Below are 18,565 nucleotides of genomic sequence, written 5' to 3' on the forward strand. Positions count from 1 at the left end.
AAAATGCAAGCATTTTCACTGGTTGCCTAGGTTTGTTTTACACTCCACTACTCTATATATTTCTATTGATTCTATACATTAAATCTAAGGATATATTAAGCAAAGGTCGTCTTCCTATGTATGACACAATGCAAAGCTTTGGTGAGCAGACAAGATATCTACTGTGAGGCCTTGCGAGTTCAGTATTATAAGACAGGCTGATAAATAGTCAAATTATATACGATCAATAGTGCGATCCCTAAAGCAAATGCATTACTCACAAAGGCACGTTATCTCATACAAAAAGACCAGTCTCTCAGCATACAACACTGACATCTCCCATACTCTTAGGCACCAACTAATAATGTTTTCTTGCACATGACAGTGCTGTTTCAAGGTTAAACTGTACAACTGTCTGAATGATTTTCAATTATGGCAAACCCTCCTCACCTAACTTGACACAGAATTGTATATCATAGTCACTATACATTGCTAACCAAAGCATGCATGCATTGATTGATAGCTGGACAAGATTTGATCCTGTAGCTGTATCATTCAACTTGTACCACTGTTCTAATAAGGGCCTCTTATGATCTATAGCTGTTCCCTTTGTCCCTTTATCCTTCAGCCAATTGAAATAATAGTTCATAAGCCTCCATTACATGACTGCCCCAGTGGCTCATGTGCACTACACTGCAAACATTGTAAGAGCCATTAACATTAATTCATCTGTGGAAGTGACTTTAGGTAAGGTATAGACTCGAGAATGAAACTGTAAAGGAGAGACTATAGAATAGTCAGGGGATGGGAGGATGTTCTTACTGTAAGCATACATTCAGCTATAATGAATATGACAGTAAAGAAAAAATATCAATTGATTTCTGTCAGTGGCTTTTTAAATAGAAAGAATGCTTACAGAACTCGGGAGATATGTGTGTTGGGCTCAAACGGACAGAGTTTGTCTCGAGTCATTTCCTGATTCTGTGAACTCTTCTCGCCATATTTCATGGGCTCTTCCTTTCTGTCCTATCAATTCAAAAGGGTAAAAGAAGCAAGAAAAATTATGGAAAAAGATAAGGAAAAATTATGAAATGTATTAGGCAATTAAAACATGTTTTGTATTGGATTTAACTGTATATTTTGCCTAAAAATGAAAATTATTAATAAAATATTATTATTTATTCACTCATGTCATTCCAAATAATTATCAGAGGTTATTTTTTTCTGTGAAACGCACATAAAAAATACACTACCATTCAAGCGTTTGGGGTCTGTAATACATTTTTCCAAGAAATGAATACTTTTATTACAAGGATGCATAAAATTGACATTTATAGTATAATGTTACAAAAGATTTTGATTTCAAATTAATTTTGTTTTTTTGAACATTTTAAAGAATCCTGAAAACAATCTATCACGGTCCCCACAAAATTATTAAGCAGCACAACTGTTTTCAACATTGAAAAAAATATATGAAATGTTGCTTGAGCACCAAATCATTATATTAAAATCATTTCTAAAGGATCATGTGACACTGAAGAATGGAGTAATGATGCTAAAAATTCAGCTTTGCCCTCATGAATAAATTACATTTTAAAATATTTCCAAATTATTTTAAACTGTAAAAATATTTCATAATATAACTATTGTTTTTTTTGAAGAAATAAATGCAGCCTTGGTGAGCATAAGAGACTTTTTTTCAAAAACAAAAAAAATCTTACTGACCCCAAATATTTTAATGGTAGAGAATATTTAAGGTGTTATAGTGCTTGCTATAGTGACTATAGCTTTCAAGCTACAAAAAGGGACGAAAACATAACCAAAAAAAAATACCACCATAAAATAAGTCTTACGACTTGAGGCTCTACAATAGCCTTGTATGAGGAATAGACTGAAATTAAGCCTTTTAATTAAGCTCAAGGCACGATGAACTGTCAAGAGCTGCATAAAGATTCTTCAAAAAATGTCTCCTTTTGTGTTCCCTAGAAAAAATAGCATATACGAGTTTGGCATGACATGGTCACTAAATGATGACAGCATTTTAATTTTGGGCCGAACTGAGAGAGAGAGAAAATTAGATGTAGCTCAGCTCTAGACAGCTCTACATCATCCCTCACACTCCAGACAGGCAGCGGTGCTGCAGCAGGATAATTTAATCTTTAAACTGCTCGTTCTTTAGCCGCTGTCAGGGTCGTGTCTGCCCTGACATTGTAAGGCTGCCGTAATTGCATTTGCGCTGGAACCCAGAGATGCAGCATCTTCAGGCTCTATATCAGTCAGAGGAATGTGTCTCTGGTCAGACTGGTCCAGGGGATCCAGAAACAACCTGATCAGACAAACAGATGGCCACCCCCACAGCACACTGAGCGCTAGACATTTGCTTTAGAGCAAATAGTCATTGTTCATGACGACAAGGGTGTCATTTGTCTATTTCAAAAACATCTATTAGGCCTATCACATTTATATGTATGTATATATATATATATTTTTAAAGAAGTCTCTTATGCTCACCAAAGCTACATTTATTTGTTTAAAAATACAGTAAAAAGTTATATTGTGAAACATTATTACAATTTAAAGTAACTATTTTCTATTTTCATATATTTTTTCAAATGTTATTTATTCCTGTGATGTGTCAAAGCATCATTACCCCAGTCTTCAGTGTCACATGATCTTTCAGAAATCATTCTCATATGCTGATTTGCTGCTCAAGAAACACTTAAATTATAAATTACTTTTAACAATAATTTTGTGGAAACCGTGCTACATTGTTGGGATTCTTTGATGAATAGAAAGTTTAAAAGAATTGATGGTCCCACTTTAACTACTTTTTACTAAGATTTAAATTATTTGATACAACACACTTATTGTGTAGATACATGTTTTTACAATGTACATACTGCATGTCATTTTATCTGTAATTAATTTCTGTAACTACATCTACAATTACACGGTTGACCCTTCCATTACACCTTAACCAACCCGTAAACCTATACCACTAAACCTGTCCCTAACCATGCCTGTATCCTACCTCAATAGCAGCAAAAGTGTTTTGCAATACAGCACAATAAGAATATTGTACCTAAACTTGTTTTAATTCAAGTATAGTTAAAGACAGCTAATAAAAAGTGTGACCGCATTTTTTTTTGTAACTGTACACGTCTTTACTGTCCCTTTTGATCATTTTATTTTATCCTGGCTGAATAAAAGTATTATGTTATTTTCACACAAGAAAAAAGTCTTACTGACCCCAAAGTTTTCAATGGTAGAGTATGCATAGACAAGTATATATATATACTGTATATATGTTTGAACTTTATTTTACAGCATGCACACGTACGTGTACCTTCAGTGTACTTACCTAAAAAAGTACTGGTGATATAAGGTAACTACATGGGTTAAGGTTTGGCTCAGGGGTAGGTTCAGAGTTAGTACAAGTTATTACCCAGAATAGGACTGTAAAATAATGTATACTACCACATACACTAATGCTAGTTTTGAAGGATGGGCTTTAGTGCAATGAATTGTACATAATATCTGGAGAATATTATACTCATAATGTACTAAAGCCATTGTGCCTGACCTACAATTTGAAGTGTCTTGAGGCTCTATTTTTGGATCTGGCAACACAGGTCCTGACAAGCTTTGGGCCTGCGGTAAGGGGCGCCAGTAATTTTCACTGTCAAGAATTGTGTAATAGACTCACCTTCTTGAACACAGTGACGTCTTTGGGAGATTTTCACTATGTAGTTCTGATCTACTTTTGGACTTGACAAACTAGACTGTGTCACTCATGTCAAGCAAAAGCCTTGAAGGGCTTAGGAAAGCATGCAAACACATGATATGGCACAAAATGTGTCCAGTTAGACTGATGACAACTAAGCTATTCTTAAAGAGTCTGATTTAACATACAAAAAACTGAAAATAATCATACTCTACTTTTGTTTGTTTATTTGAGACAGATGTAAGCATTTCAAATTCATTTAGTACAAATAGTAAGCTATTCCTTGACTATAACTTGTACGACCATCAAACTATAAATAATGTATAGCCCAGGCAGCTCAGTTATTGGCCCTGACTGATCATAAATGCACCAAAACCTTTCGCTTTCACTCTTGCTGCTCTTGTACTTGTTCATTGTGCACTATTGATCAAGCCACTGTAAAACTTGTGACTAAAGCTTAGCCTGTGCCTCCTGAATAAATCACACTATTGACCATGCACTTATCAATAAGGGTAATGACAAACATCTGTCCCCATTTTTAATGAAATCGACAAGACTTTACTGGCACTCCAACGGCAGCGGCCATTCCCAGATTGACAATCTTTTAGAGCAAAGCAATGAAAGTAAATGGAGCAAGCGCCTGAAACCGATGCTGTAAATCGCGAGGGTACATTTACTTGGGCTTATTCTACCATGCCAGCAACAACTGAAAAAGAATATGTTTCGCTTTAATATCAACAACAATCTGATGATCTGTAAGAAAACAAATGAAATAAATATAAAAGGGTAAAATGAGGAAGCTTGGCTGACAGTTTCCTGTCCAGACAGTAAGCTCATGTTCCACCGCCTGTCTGTAACAATACCAGCCAGCTGACGATACGCTTCACCGGAGATGAGATCCAAGCATCGAGAGGAACTATAATACCAGTGAGATCAATAGATGGGCAGCTTTTCTGCATATCGTTCTAATGAAGAGCTTGTTGCAGTACGTCAGTGCAGTGGCCCGTGAGACAGCATTTCCATGCATCTCTGCAAGACAAGAAACACGGCATGCCTGTCTGCGATGATGGTCGATAGTTCTCCGTGTCTTGAGTCGGAGGACAAATGCTTCCCTTTAAAAGATCATCTCTCGCTATTTACCCCTAACATCGGCAGAAGAATATGCATATGGAAGGAGGAACAATCACCTTTCTATCAGGTGACAATGAGCAGAGAGTCAATACCTCTTCCTATAATAAGCATTGATCACTAAGCACATATGAGCTCCCTTCATCACTCACAATTGGCTGAAAAGGTTTTCTTCAGATAAAATAATGTAATATAAACACAGCTAGAGGCAGTAGGAAAATGCCGATATTACACATTACTTTAATAACTCTCTCCCTATGCCTGCATATCAAGACAATAGACATATCAGATTGAATTGTGGGTCAGAGAAGCTGAAATACAAAAGTGAAACCACCAACAATGCACAAATCATGTAGTCTTCATAAGAAAAAGGCAGTGTAAGATATACTCTCCATAGTTGGATTTATAGCCCTATATCTCACTCCAGTGATTTCATAACCTCAAACGATTCGGTGAGACATATTCACAAGCTAAAATCTTTCAAGCGAGGATTTTAAGATGCAAAACCTTTTTCATTTTCATAGATTTGTAAGTTTTAATGTCCAAAGATGCGGCTTGTTCGATCTTTATTTAGAAGGATTTCAAATACAAAGCTAAATTAAAAATTCTGCTGTAAAGCTTTAAAGCTTGCCCAAGCATCTCCATCGTTTCATTGTCACTCTCAACTGGGTTCTCAATTCATTTAGTGGATGAAGCCCCATAGACAATGAAAAACTCATAAACCACAGCTCCCCCTCGAATATATCCACACAGGAGAAACCTGAAGGCTTTAAAAGTACAATTTCATTATAGCTAGCTTTAGGACCTCGTGTGCCGCCACTGGAATCAATTTGTTTTATCTCAAACAGGAGCACCAATTCGTTTTTACCGCAAACCGGAGACTCTCATAAAAATACCAGTATGCACACGTGTAATTATAAACCAGTATAGTGACCAAAAACCACACAAGCACAACTCTCGGCACATTTGAGCCTGCACTGCCTCCAACCAAATAGTTCAGATAACTGCATGACTCCGGAATGTATATGGTCCAGATACGTGTGCGGTGAAGTTTGCTACACCTAACCCATTACGGAGAGCACTGCACAGCGTCTTATCAGAGCGCAAATACTGCATAGTCCAAACGTGGAAGCCCTCAAACCAATTCACTCAAAAAAGGCTTTTCAACAAACACTCCAAGGTCAAAGAACGGCCACAAAGACAGCTTACTGTCAATGATGCATGAGCCACACAAGAATATCTGCATAATGGCCTGAATACAGATAATTCAATAGCATGACTGAATAGAAAAATAAATAATAATAAATAAATAATAATTATATATATATATATATAAAAAATTATATATATATATATATATAAAATTATATATATATATATAAAGTTCTGCAATATAAAATATTCTTTAAGAAAAGCTTATTGAATCATATTAGAGGATAAAATAAGTCAACAGATGTTTTGGCTTACAGCCTTCTACGGTGTACTGTTTTTTTTATTTTATTCATTTATTTACCAGGAAGATCCCACTGAGATATCACAGTCTCTTCTTCCAGGGAGACCTGGTCAAGACGGCAGCCAATAGAGTTCCACATCAAAATAAAAATAAACAAACAAACAAACAAGGACACAACAATACTCAAACAAAACAGTTGATAAAAATAGGATTTAAAAAAACACTTACATGACTTTTAAAACAGATTCTAAAAATACATTTAAAAGTATTCAGAGTTGGCAAAAACTCCAGTTTAAGTATATTTTGCAGGTCATTCTATGAAAAGAAAAAGCATGTTTACCAAACTCTGAGGATACCTTTGGGACTTTTAGTCGAAGGTGTAACTATCTAGTACCATAACTGTTTGTATAAAAAGTTAAGAGTTTAAGAGTTTAGAGATATAAGGCGGCAATTTATCTAAAAGTGCCTTAGCAATAAATATAGACCTAAGTTTCTGTAGCAATAGATTATGGTCAAATGAATCAATGGCCTAGAGATCTTATCTTACTGCTTAGAGAATTTATAAGCAACAATGAGTATGGCAAGTGTTCAGAATTAAAATATGAATTACATTTTTCTTAAAGGACATTTGTCTTGAGTGAAAATAGACATTCTGGCCTTGGCACCTAAATCAGCTGGGAGAGTGCAATAATTGCAATGAATTGATGAGAAAAATATACGATAGACTGGAAGTGGTGTACAATTCTTCAATCCTTATAGGAATGGTAGATAGAACCAATACATAATAACTGATAACAGAACAATGACTGTGTACTTCAACAGGATCAGGAGGGGAAAATCACAAAACTCTAGTAAACTCTATTTTCCCATTTACGGGGCAAAGCAGATGAACAGTCCTCCTCATTCCCGGGAATCCTGTTACCACAGGGATTTGTTCTGGCAGCCCTGTAAAAGATTAGTCCTCCAGGAGAGTGAATGGGCTTGATTAGCTAGACAGCATTTTAATGGGATTGTCAGAAAGGCAACAATAAATCAGCTTTTGTGATTAAATGGGTGCTCCAGTAAAAGTTGTATGTCCACAGATCAATAATTATTGAATGTTGGTCTCGCTCACACTATGGAGGCGGTGAAACTAACCCAAAATTTCGGCAAGCTAACGACAGACGGCAGTACGCGGATTCCACTCGCACGATTATAGATGCATATATGCATGATGGTGGCTGTGGGTGTCAAAGAAACAGAAAAAGCCAATAAAGAGTAGCATGAAGATTTAAAAAAATAAACAGGGCAGTACTTGACTGATGATATGAAGGAAAGAAAGAGCACTTACTCAAACAAAAATAATAAGAAAAGAAAAGCAAAGTAGATATGAGAAGAACAAGAATAAAACAAGAATATCTTTACTATTGGTAACGTAAAAGAAACAAAGATTAAGAACTATATTGGTAAGGTGAGCTCATTGAAGGAATAGTTTTTCTGAAAAGGAAATTTGTCTTATTTAAAATGACATTTAAAACAACGACTAAAGTTTCTTGCGTCCATGGAAAACAAATAAATGAAAGCAAATGGGGGCCAATAGCTTTGAAACTCTAAAAATGACAAAAAGTAAAAAAATCATACAAAGTCCATACAGTTCTAGATTTTAACCAACTTCTTCAAAGTCATTGTTAAGTCACGTCCCACTGCATACATGAAAGGAGCAAAATCCTTGCTTGACCACTGTTTTCTCTCTCAAGGACATCTTGTTCCTCGTATGAAGAGCAGTTCAGATGAGCCTATTGTGAGGTTAACCCTGAAATACTAACGTGTTAATTTGCAAAAACAGTTTTCTTACATAAGACTTGCAGATTGCAAGGGCAAATGCACTCACAATAGCATTGAATTTCTGATCAGAAAGCTCTGTCCAGATAAACAAAGATATGCAGCAAACAGCTAAAAGAACTGCTTCTGTATTTTGTGCATTATTATTGTTGCACATAAAGAAAAGAGAAAAACAGATATTTTGAAGAATACTTCAACTGTTTTTGTCCATATAATGAGTCATTTGGGTCCAAAAGGACCCCACTGACTACTTTCATTGTATTTACAAAAATAAATTCAGATATCCAAATATCTTTTTCTGTGTACCACAATATCAAGAAAGTCAAACAGGTTTGGAAAGACATGAGGGTGAGTGACAGAATTACAATTTTTTTGTTAACTATTCGCTAACTTCTCAAATGATCTGTTATCTCTTTGCTACCTAGTAGAAAGAACTACGAAATTAAAAATCTCTTCTTTCTGATTTTCTTTTCTTATGGGACAGTTTCCAGCCAGTGTCTAAACTGCCATGTGGAGGTCATCGTGTATGGAGAGTGTCTCTCTGTCTCTGGTCTGTTGTTTGTAATTAGGTGTTTAAAGGACAGACTGAACTCCAGACTGCATCAGTCTACTTCTGCATTCCTTCAGCTTTGATAGCACACTTTTCTCCGCGTCTGCCCCTCATCATCCTATCACGTGCCCCTCCCTCCGTCTGTCCTCCCTTCGGCACGCAGGAATCCTTCGGCTCTGGACAGTGTTTCATTTCCCTCAAGCCTTGTCCTTGATAGCTTAATGGCCCCACATTGAAGAAAACATGCAGGGAGAGAATGACAGGGGAGTGAGTCAACATAGAAGTAATTTTCCATATTATTGTTCCTATTTAAAAGGGATCTGGTCTGTTTGGAACACTGTCAGATGAAATTGCAAATACAACAGAGGATTTGGAGCCTTGTACGAAGAAAGGGCTGTGACTGTAATTGTCATAGTGAAAGCCTATGAGTTGATTCTACTGACACAAGGCCACATGAGAATGGTGCTTTTCAGGAGAGGGTAAGAAAAACAATTTAAAATCTATTTGTATTTGTATTTATTACTGAGCTTCATTGCCAACCATTCATTTCAAACACACACAAACAGGGCTAACGTTGAACACATGAAAACAATCAACACAGCCTTAGCCAGGCAAACACCACAATGAAAATTTGGTCACTTTTGTTCCCTTCACGCCTGCTGTTTGTCAAAAGGCCTTTATTCTGACAGATTCGTTATTATACTGTTTTTTGTTTTGTTTTGTTTTGCAAACCTTGTATTTTTAAGTGGAAACATTTTAAGAGGAATAAATGTGCGCCTAAAAAACAAATAGAAGTTTTGTGTCAGTATAAAGCTGTTAAGAACTTAAACTGCTAGCATAAAGTCCAGTCACAAGCATCTACAGGGTTAAAGGTGTCTGACAGCCAGACATTATATCAAACAAAGAATTAATATACTGATTTGATAAGCAAATGCCATACAATACTCCTAAAAGAAAAAAATTGTGATCTAAGCCCTATTCAGAGAGTAATTGTTTATCATGTGGATGAAAGGTAATCATTTTAACATTTACATTGGCTTGTTTGTGAAATGCTGAAAAACCGTTTACAAGAATACTATTACGTCACCGCTTGTCTATAGCAAAAAATCCCACAAAGTTTTGAAATTGGCCATTATTATGGCAGCAACAGGAATGCAACAACAATTTTAAATATTTTTTTATATACTACATAACATTGCACGACCAAGTCGGGTCAAATGATAATAAGAGCTGACGTTAACTTCTAATTTCCACATTTTTAAAATTACATCCATCATTAGGAGAGAAACAAGTAAATTAAAATAAACACATTATTTTGGAACAAAAAAATAAAAGTCATGATTTTCACGGGTGACTAGACTGAGAGAGTTCCCTGACCTTTTGAGTTTCTCAATTTGACTCTTCATCGGATGAACCCGTGGTCAGAAAGTACTGCGGTGTTTATGAAATTTCCTAACATAACTCTGAATACAGAGCAAGGATAGACTGACCCTGAATGGCATTCACACCATTGGGCCTGTGAAAGGGGGAGGGACTAGGGGATCATCACAGGTGTAGTGGGTACTTTTTATTATGAAGCTGTGACTGTGCAGATGTTATAAAGCGTAATTGCTTTTGGGCGAGCACAGCTGTGGCAGCTTCAACTGTTAACCACGTCACAATGCCTCTAATATCAAGGTTATCCATTTACTGCAATTCCTCCTATTGAGCCAGCAATATAAATCTATAGCTCTCTCCTCACATTTAGCATTTGTTAACAGAGAGTGGACTTTATTATAAGCTTACTGTGTCAAGCAGTACTGTGATATCATGTAGAAAATCTGAAATATGGACTTGCTAAACTCGCAGGCTGTGTTTGAATACTGAGGAAAGTCACCTGCTGATCTACTGTTTCATTGGCTCCCATTCCAGTGCTCCAGTTCCTATTTAAACCCATAAGCTATACTGGATATGGACACCCAAGCCCGGACCGACTCCTCGTGTTGTCTTACTTTCTCTGGTTTCGGTTTCAGTTTTCAGCAATAGTCCACTTCATTCAAATCCCTCCTCTGTCTAAACTGGAGCGACACAATGCACTGTGTCTGGAATGAGGTCATGTGCTTGTCTAAATGTAGAGGTACACTGATATTCACTGGTATGTAAGTGGTGTTCTGTAGTCAATGTGGATGTTTCTTATCTGACATCCATCAGCTGTAACACTCATGTCGATCATGAATTCAAAATGTAAAACTGACCTGGTGATAAACTTGGCACATAGTTAATCCAAATAAGCTGTGCAAAGATAATGATACTAATATGCATCATTGTGTAAAACTAAACCACATGCCCATGCAAAACTCACTGCCATGATGCTAGGTGGTCTGATATTGCTAAAGTGTTGGGGTTCGGGGTGATTACTAGCCAGTTACATACTGGTCCAAAACCAAAATTATTCCATTCCAAAGTACAGGCTCTATAATATTGCAGTCCTATAGATATGGCTCTGGTCCCTCTTTTATAGTAAAATTTGTCTCCGCCAGGTAAAAATAGCAAGTTCAATCATTTTGAAAAGTAAAAGTATCCTCAAAAAAACACATGATTTTGGATATAGTGAAAAATATTTCGGCACACAACTTGCCCCAAATCGTCTGTGCTATGGACAAGATTAACTTAAGGGGGGAGGGGGTTTAATCGTGATTAATCAATTCTAACATAAAAGTTGTGTAATATGTGTGTAATCGGTGTATATATATGTGTGTATGTATAAATAAACAAACCTTTATTATAGAATCGATTAATCGCGATTTGACAGCACTATTAAAAGATATTAATCTGGAAAACATTTTGAAAAATATATATTGGTCAATTTATCTGAAAATCTTGTATGTTTGTAAACTTGAAATAAATAAATAAATCTATTGTATCAATTATCTATTGTTGCCTCTAAATATCTAAATATAAAACAGCAATTGTGCCACCAATAACAGTTACAAACATGTGCAACATTTTTGCACTTCTTCAGAGTTGTAAGAACATGAACGTATGGTAAAAACATTTCAACCAATGTCTGTTCTTTGCTTCACCTTCACAGCTAATGGAGGCCACAGCCGTGTCAGGACATGCAGCAGACGGGCTGTCTGATAGTGAACACGGGCCCAAAGGGAAGTATGAACCAGTCACACAATTCTAGAATGTGAAATCTTTCTGTCACTCTTTCTTTCTGTATCTAATTTTCTTTTTTTTCTCTCTTTCTTCCTCTCTGACAATCCCTCTCTCCTACAAAGCCAACTCTACTACAAAGCCAACATTTCTCCACTCACTCATTCCCTCCATCCCAGAGAGAGATAAGACAGAGTGAAGTCTTGCTGACAGGCCCTGTTAAATATTTATCCTGGTGTGAAGAGAGAAGTGAGCAGAATGTTTTCTACATGTGCTTCTGTGGGTCTGTCTGTGTGTGCTCACTCAAGTTCTGTCTTATGTTTCTTTACCTTTTTGTTTTAAAACACTTCTATACTCATGCTTGTGTCACTTGTAAAAGAGAAAGATTCATTAGTAAAACGAGTACGAGTAGAATACTCAATCAGGCCTACTGTTAAAATCAGATACTCTGAAACTTTTAGTCAACTGGCATTGAAATTGGTGACTTGTAACTTGTAAAGAAGTAATAGCTGTAAGGTATCTCTACTTTCACTTAAAGGTGCCCTAGAATGTTTTTTTTTATTATTTTATAATGTTTCCTGGGTTACCCTTATAATGTTAGTATGTTTTTTAGATAAAAAATAATCATAATTTAGAAATAAATGGCATTTTTCCTAGCCTGCTTTTAGCCTCTGATTTGAACACTCTGTTTGAAGGGGCGTGTCTGCTGTGGGATTCAGTGTAACCGCGGCCACTGCTGTGATTGTCTGACATGCTTGAATATGAAATAGCTACGCATTAGATGTGAAACTCTCTCCCGAATACTTTTACTACTGCTATTATACGTTTTTACTATAACAGCTATCGAGATTAACGAATCGTGAGATGTTTTTAAAGTATTTAGATCTATTCCCATCACATAAAATGTTGCCGTGATGAGCATTGAGCAGATGACAGTGTGTTGATCGCGAGAATGAAGATCTTATCATTGCAAAGCAGTTTCTGCACTCTCTAATGCTTTCACCAATGCAAACACGATGATGTAAATACAGTAAGAGCTTCGTTGTGCAGTAACGTGCGCCATTGATTTCATAACGAGTTTGGCAAGTGTCCAGATAAACTCGCGCTGTGTAGAAAGATTGTTCTTTGATCGCTTTCTGTATATAATTTGTTCACAATTTAAATACGATTATTTTCATCCTACTAAAAAAAACGATGTGAAGCTGATACTTTAGTCACTGGCTTGACTTACTGATGCATAAACAGTATTGAATGATTTTGAGAGAAAGATTACCTGTCTGAACTTGAACAATTACACATCAGAAAGTGTTGCTTGGTAGCTCGATCCGAGGCCAGCTCTGTATTGGCCCAAGTTGAGGAAACAGTCGGTGAAATGTTTGGAAATTTCCAGAGAAAATAAAATTAACCCATTGTTTCTTCAGAAGCTCAGATGAAGGAACTAAAAAATACTTTTGTGTTCATGTGTACATCCACACTGAGCAACTGCCATGCTTCGGCTGCGCAGTTCCGCCTGGCATTGAGGGCTGGCATTATGCAAATATTTGGAGGCGTACATATTAATGATCCCGACTATTGCGTCACAGTCGGTATTGTGTGGAGAACCGACCGTTTTTCAGGGGTGTTTTTCATAAATGTGAATTAAATGAGAACGCGAAAACAGTCCAGTTTGAGATTCACTCTATGTCATGTCCATGCACTGAACTCTTGTTATTTGACTATACCAAGGTAAATTCAATTTTGAATTATAGGTCACCTTTAAGTATGGTTTTCAGGTACTCTATACGCATCTGCACAGAACACCCTAGCAATACCCAAACCATCTATCTGCATGTCTTACTGACTTAACAAATCTCATTTTAAAATTCAATGCTGGATTTCAGTTTTGTTTATATGTTAAGAAAAGATTCACTGATGTGTCGGACGTCAATATTTATTGGCCGACTTTTGAACATTTTAAAACCATTGGCCTATCAACTATATGCATGAATAACAGGTCAAATAATTAAATATGTGCTAAAACGAAATTAAATCTGTACAAAATTTCCCGGTGCCAGTGTAAATGACGCGCAGGAGTCAGGACAATTGACTAAACTGTCACTGTCCCGATCAGGCCAATGCTGCATCTTCACAAAATCCTTTGCACGCATTAAGCCTTGCCAATTAAAATTTTCAAGCGCAAGAAGCAAAAGAATACTCAATTATACTCACGGTGTGAGAAAGCACGCGCCCCGAAAGCTGTGTTTTAGATGGCGCTAAGATACTGAATTAAGTTCCCTTTCACTTCTAATTCATTCAAAATTATTTCAAAATGCCCATCTTAGCGAGTATCCTTGTAAACATTGTCAGTTATGTATTAAATGAACGTAAACAGCTGATAAATCAAATACTTGTGTTCCAGTATATTGGATCCATGCAGCTCTTAAAGTGACAGCAGCCTAATGGTGCGTTCACACCGGACGCGAATAGAGCGTCTAGCGCGAGTGATTTCAATGTTAAGTCAATGCAAAGACGTGTTACGCGCGTAAAAAATTCCTACGGCGGCGCGAATGAGGCGTAGAGCGCGGCGCGGTAGACGCGAATTTGCCTCATTCGTGCGTCAAGTTAACGAGAATGATGCGAATTCGCCTCATTCGCGCATCAAGTTCACGCGAATTGAGCGTCTGGCGCGAATGATTTATTTAGTGCTTTATGTGCATTCACGCGTTTGACGCGAATTCACGTCTGCCGCCCGAGTTGAAAAATCTGAACTTCTGCATCAAATTTGCGCCGCGTTAACCAATCAGGAGCCAGCTTGCTGCTGTCACGTGGTGAAGTGAATATTTTACCACATAAAAACTTGATTTTAATATATGAGACATTCATTTTGTATGCTATTTATTCCATATCTAATCTAGATTATATGAAACATTATTATTATTATAATGTAAAGAGAACCAACATACTTTAGTGCAAGAACCTCGTGTCTGTGTTGTGTGAGGGGAAAAAAACACAGGACAATTTAATCACTTTGTAGTAGCCTAGGCTGGCTCCATTTATCATCAAAACAAAAATAAATTACAGATTAGGTGGGTGAGGGCGAGGGCGAGGGTGATCCTCGCTCTGATGCGGGACAGCAGGTCATTGAACTGGGTGCGGGACAGGCGGAAGTACCGCTGAAAGTGGCCGTCATCCAGGCGCAGCTCCTGGAGCAAATGGTGAAACTTGCCGAACTGAACCGACCCAAATAGTGCGATGATGATCCATGCGCCGCTGTTCTGCTCTTCAGAGCAAATACAGAGCGGTGACTCTCTCGATTAATGACCGATCAACAACAGACATCTTGTAAAATGATGGCCGCCAACGGGGTTCGAAACTTTTGCCTCTGACGTGGGTGACGCGCGTAAATTTCACTTCAAACTTTTGTTTTTGTCGCGCGAATTAACACAAAGTGGTCAAGCGTCAAACTAGACGCGGTAGATGCGAATTTGACGCGCTATTCGCGTCCGGTGTGAATGCGCAGTAAGATTTCTGCTACGCTGCTGTCTGTTTTAAAAAGAAGAAGAAAAAAATAAATAAATCGCGCACTACTCTGGACTAAAATACTTTTGTAATTTTAACAAGTATTAATTTATAAAATAAAGAATATATTTAACATTTTATTACTTTATTTTTCTACCCGAATACTACTAGATGAAAAGCACTGTTTATTTCATATTCATCTTTGTTCCGTTTCATTTATGTTGGCCTGTTAAATGGATCCAATTAATGTTCAATAGAAATTATTTGATTATGCACCAATAAGCTTGTATACCTTAATGCATGCATTTTTTAGCTTTGCTCATTTAAAACCATCAAAATATTAATCTATTTTAATAACAAAAGTAAAAATAATAGAGGAAGTGACAAATATCAGTATTGGAATCGGCCAAAAACATCCTAACGGTGCATCTGCAAAACCCAACCCCAACCCTAATCACATGATTCACAAAGCTCTTGCATATCTGACTTCAAAAAACACCACCAACCACACCCTCCTTCACACCTGAAGTAAAAGTGGTTGTCAGAATCACTCCATTTCTCTTCTTTGCTTGCTTTGTTTTTCACCTTTTAAAACATGAAAAACATGCGCTCTGATTTAAACAAACACACACAGATGGGCCACTGTTGTTACAGTGTGAGTGTTAGCCCTGGGCCACATGAACCAGCAATGCTGTACACAGATGCCACCTTTCCTGTGATCCACATCCCATTAAAGGAAGTCAGACTGGTGCCCCAATCAACGGATCACCTTTTCAAAAGTGTCTTTGTTCCCTGAGCCACAACAGCTGGGAACAATTAACTGCCAGTACACAGCATTATAGTGCCTAGCCAAGCATGGGAGCCTCAACCTCCATGCTGAAGTAGTAAACCAATCTACCTCAGTTTACTCCGAACTTCTGAATTCTTAAAGAAGTATTAGTTCATTAGCTGACACACCTGTGTGGATCGCCTCGCAATTTGTTTGGCTTTAGATAACATTTCAGACAAATTGATTGTAAGGAACAAAAGTTTCTGGGACTTTTCCAAAGTCCTTGAATGCGAAACCCAAAAGCCTTTCTTGAAGTTTTCCCCTTGAAAAGCCTTACGGCTGACAGCAATAAAGCATTGCAGTCTGACTTAAATCAATGGTGGACTGTCTTGAACCCCTTAAGTCCTTAAGAAAGGGAGGCCGGCTGAGAAATCAATTTGCAATTTACATGAGCGGCAGTGTGTTGAAAACAGGCTAAAAGCTACAGATGAGAGGGGCCGGTGGTAATTAGAGGCCTCTCACTACAAACGCTGCTGGATTGGCCAATCAATGGTGCTCGGGACAGTTCTGGCTATCTGCAAGACTGTCGCTCATATGCATGTGGTGGTCAATAAGCTGAAAGGTATCAACCAAGGAGAAACTACTACAGTTGAGTGTGTGAAAGCTTGTCTATAATGAGACTTCCCATGGAGAGAAATAGGGTGGAAGACAGAAAGTGACAGTGAGTGAGTGGGAGAGAGAGAGAGAGAGAGAGAGAGAGAGAAAGAAAGAAAAGGAGAGAAAGAAAAGGAGAGAATACTCTGGATGTGAAAGGATAAAGGATTTTTTTTTTTTTAAATGGTAGGAGAATCTCAAAGCAGAAACAAAATAATGTCATTTGAAAATTCACATTTCTAAATGTAATTTATACCTTTTTGCAGACACTTTTATCCAAAGCCACTTACTTACATTCTTGCTTCGCCTGGGTTTTGAACCCACGACCTTGGCGTTGCAAGGCCCAACACTCTACTGTTTGAGCTACAGGAAAGCTTTAGAAAATCTAACGAACCTTGATTTTGGAAATAAAGTTTAAAGAATGAATGAATAATTTGAACAGCTGAATCAATTTTCTAAATGTCATTTAAATATTTATTCTAATAATATACATTTAATTATAATTGCATTAAAAATGTAAAACTACATTTCGAAAGTGCTAAGTAATTCTATGATGCTGCCATGACTTCCTCTTTCTCTCAAAAAGTTCAGAGACACAAATGTATATCCCTGCATGTACGGAGCAGTGGAGCTGAAGGGAGCTTCTCTGATTTTGCTTTCTTTGAATAAAAAAAGAAAGGCTGGCAGAAAAGGAGCAGATTTAAATGGTTAAATGCTGGAAAAAAAAACAACGAGGGGACAAAAGGACCATTGTGAGATGCAGAAGTCTCCCCGGAAAGGAGAGAGAGGAAAGAAAGGCACCACTCGCCGGTTCCCTCTCTCCATTGTGAGTGGACGGAGTGCAGCCACGCATGACAGATGTCCTGCCCATTGTCCCCCATCAACCTCCTCTCTGCCTCCTGGCCCTACTGGAATTCCAAAGTTCTGCGTGCGTGAGACTGTGCGCCCTATGCATGAGCGTGTGAGTCAAAGCGTGTTGCCTTGAGTCCGTGTGGAGCCGTGTGTGAGTGTAAGAGGAGGGGGGAATAGGGGCTCCAAAGTCAGGAGTGCCAAAGTTAGCTAAACTTCTCAATAGAGCTCCCACGGTCATGTCACTCAAATGCACAAGCACACACGAGAACGTGCAGCGGCGCACTTTCACAGACTTAATGTGCACACAAATCAAAAGGCTTCATCGCAGACTCAGATGAAGACATCTACGTACTGATAAAAGCTATTACACACTTCACTACAACAACAATCACCTGAATAAGCAGTAATATTTAAACAGCAAGCTGCTGAAGTGTAAAGTTATATTAGGATGGGACCCTCTGTGAGGTGCAGTGATGCACTACATTCTCTGTTAAGAGACACACCATGTGGTAACTCTCCAAAAGCAGCCCGTCAGCTGTCAGTCAGCAGGACACAGCACCGGTGGGCACAATAGAGATGCAGAAAGATGCATTAGTGAAGGGGAAGATAAAAGATATTCTTGCATCTTAAACACCACGCTACAACACTTTTTCTCCATTTTCACTGGCTATATATGTTTAACTAAATAAATTAATTGTGCCCTAAAGATACCATACACTGGTGGCGTCAAATATAAAAATACTGAGTTTTTAATACACTACAGGTTTTTTTTCAATAAATTAATACTTTAATTCAGCAAGGATGCATTAAACTGATCAAAAGTAAAGACTTTTTACAATGTTACAAAACATTTACATTTTACATTAATTCTGTTCTTTTGAACTTTCTATGCATCAAAGAATCCTGTTAACAAATCCTGTATCTCAGTTTCCACAAAAATGTGAAGCAGCACAATAATAAACATTATTTTTGCCCAGCATATTACACTGATTTCTGAAG

The 18,565-nt window shown here is 37.5% G+C and overlaps 1 protein-coding gene and 1 long non-coding RNA gene across 2 annotated transcripts in view; one reads left to right on the forward strand and one right to left on the reverse strand.

The window, feature by feature from the left end:
- fignl2 (fidgetin like 2) overlaps positions 1-13,412 on the reverse strand; it is a 42,665-nt gene extending 29,253 nt beyond the window's left edge. The window contains exon 1 of the mRNA XM_077219059.1: positions 13,067-13,412. The gene's annotated coding sequence lies outside the window, so the exon portion shown is untranslated. The remainder of the gene's footprint in view (positions 1-13,066) is intronic.
- Positions 8,757-12,043, forward strand: LOC143726073 (uncharacterized). The gene is made up of 2 exons (XR_013198378.1): positions 8,757-9,134; positions 11,726-12,043. It is a non-coding gene; the product is annotated as an uncharacterized LOC143726073 (long non-coding RNA).
- Positions 13,413-18,565: the final 5,153 nt, after the last annotated feature.

Source organism: Siphateles boraxobius, unplaced genomic scaffold, assembly GCF_051911475.1.
Source record: "Siphateles boraxobius isolate OS27281-9 unplaced genomic scaffold, OSU_SipBor_1 77, whole genome shotgun sequence".
NCBI lineage: Eukaryota > Metazoa > Chordata > Actinopteri > Cypriniformes > Leuciscidae > Siphateles > Siphateles boraxobius.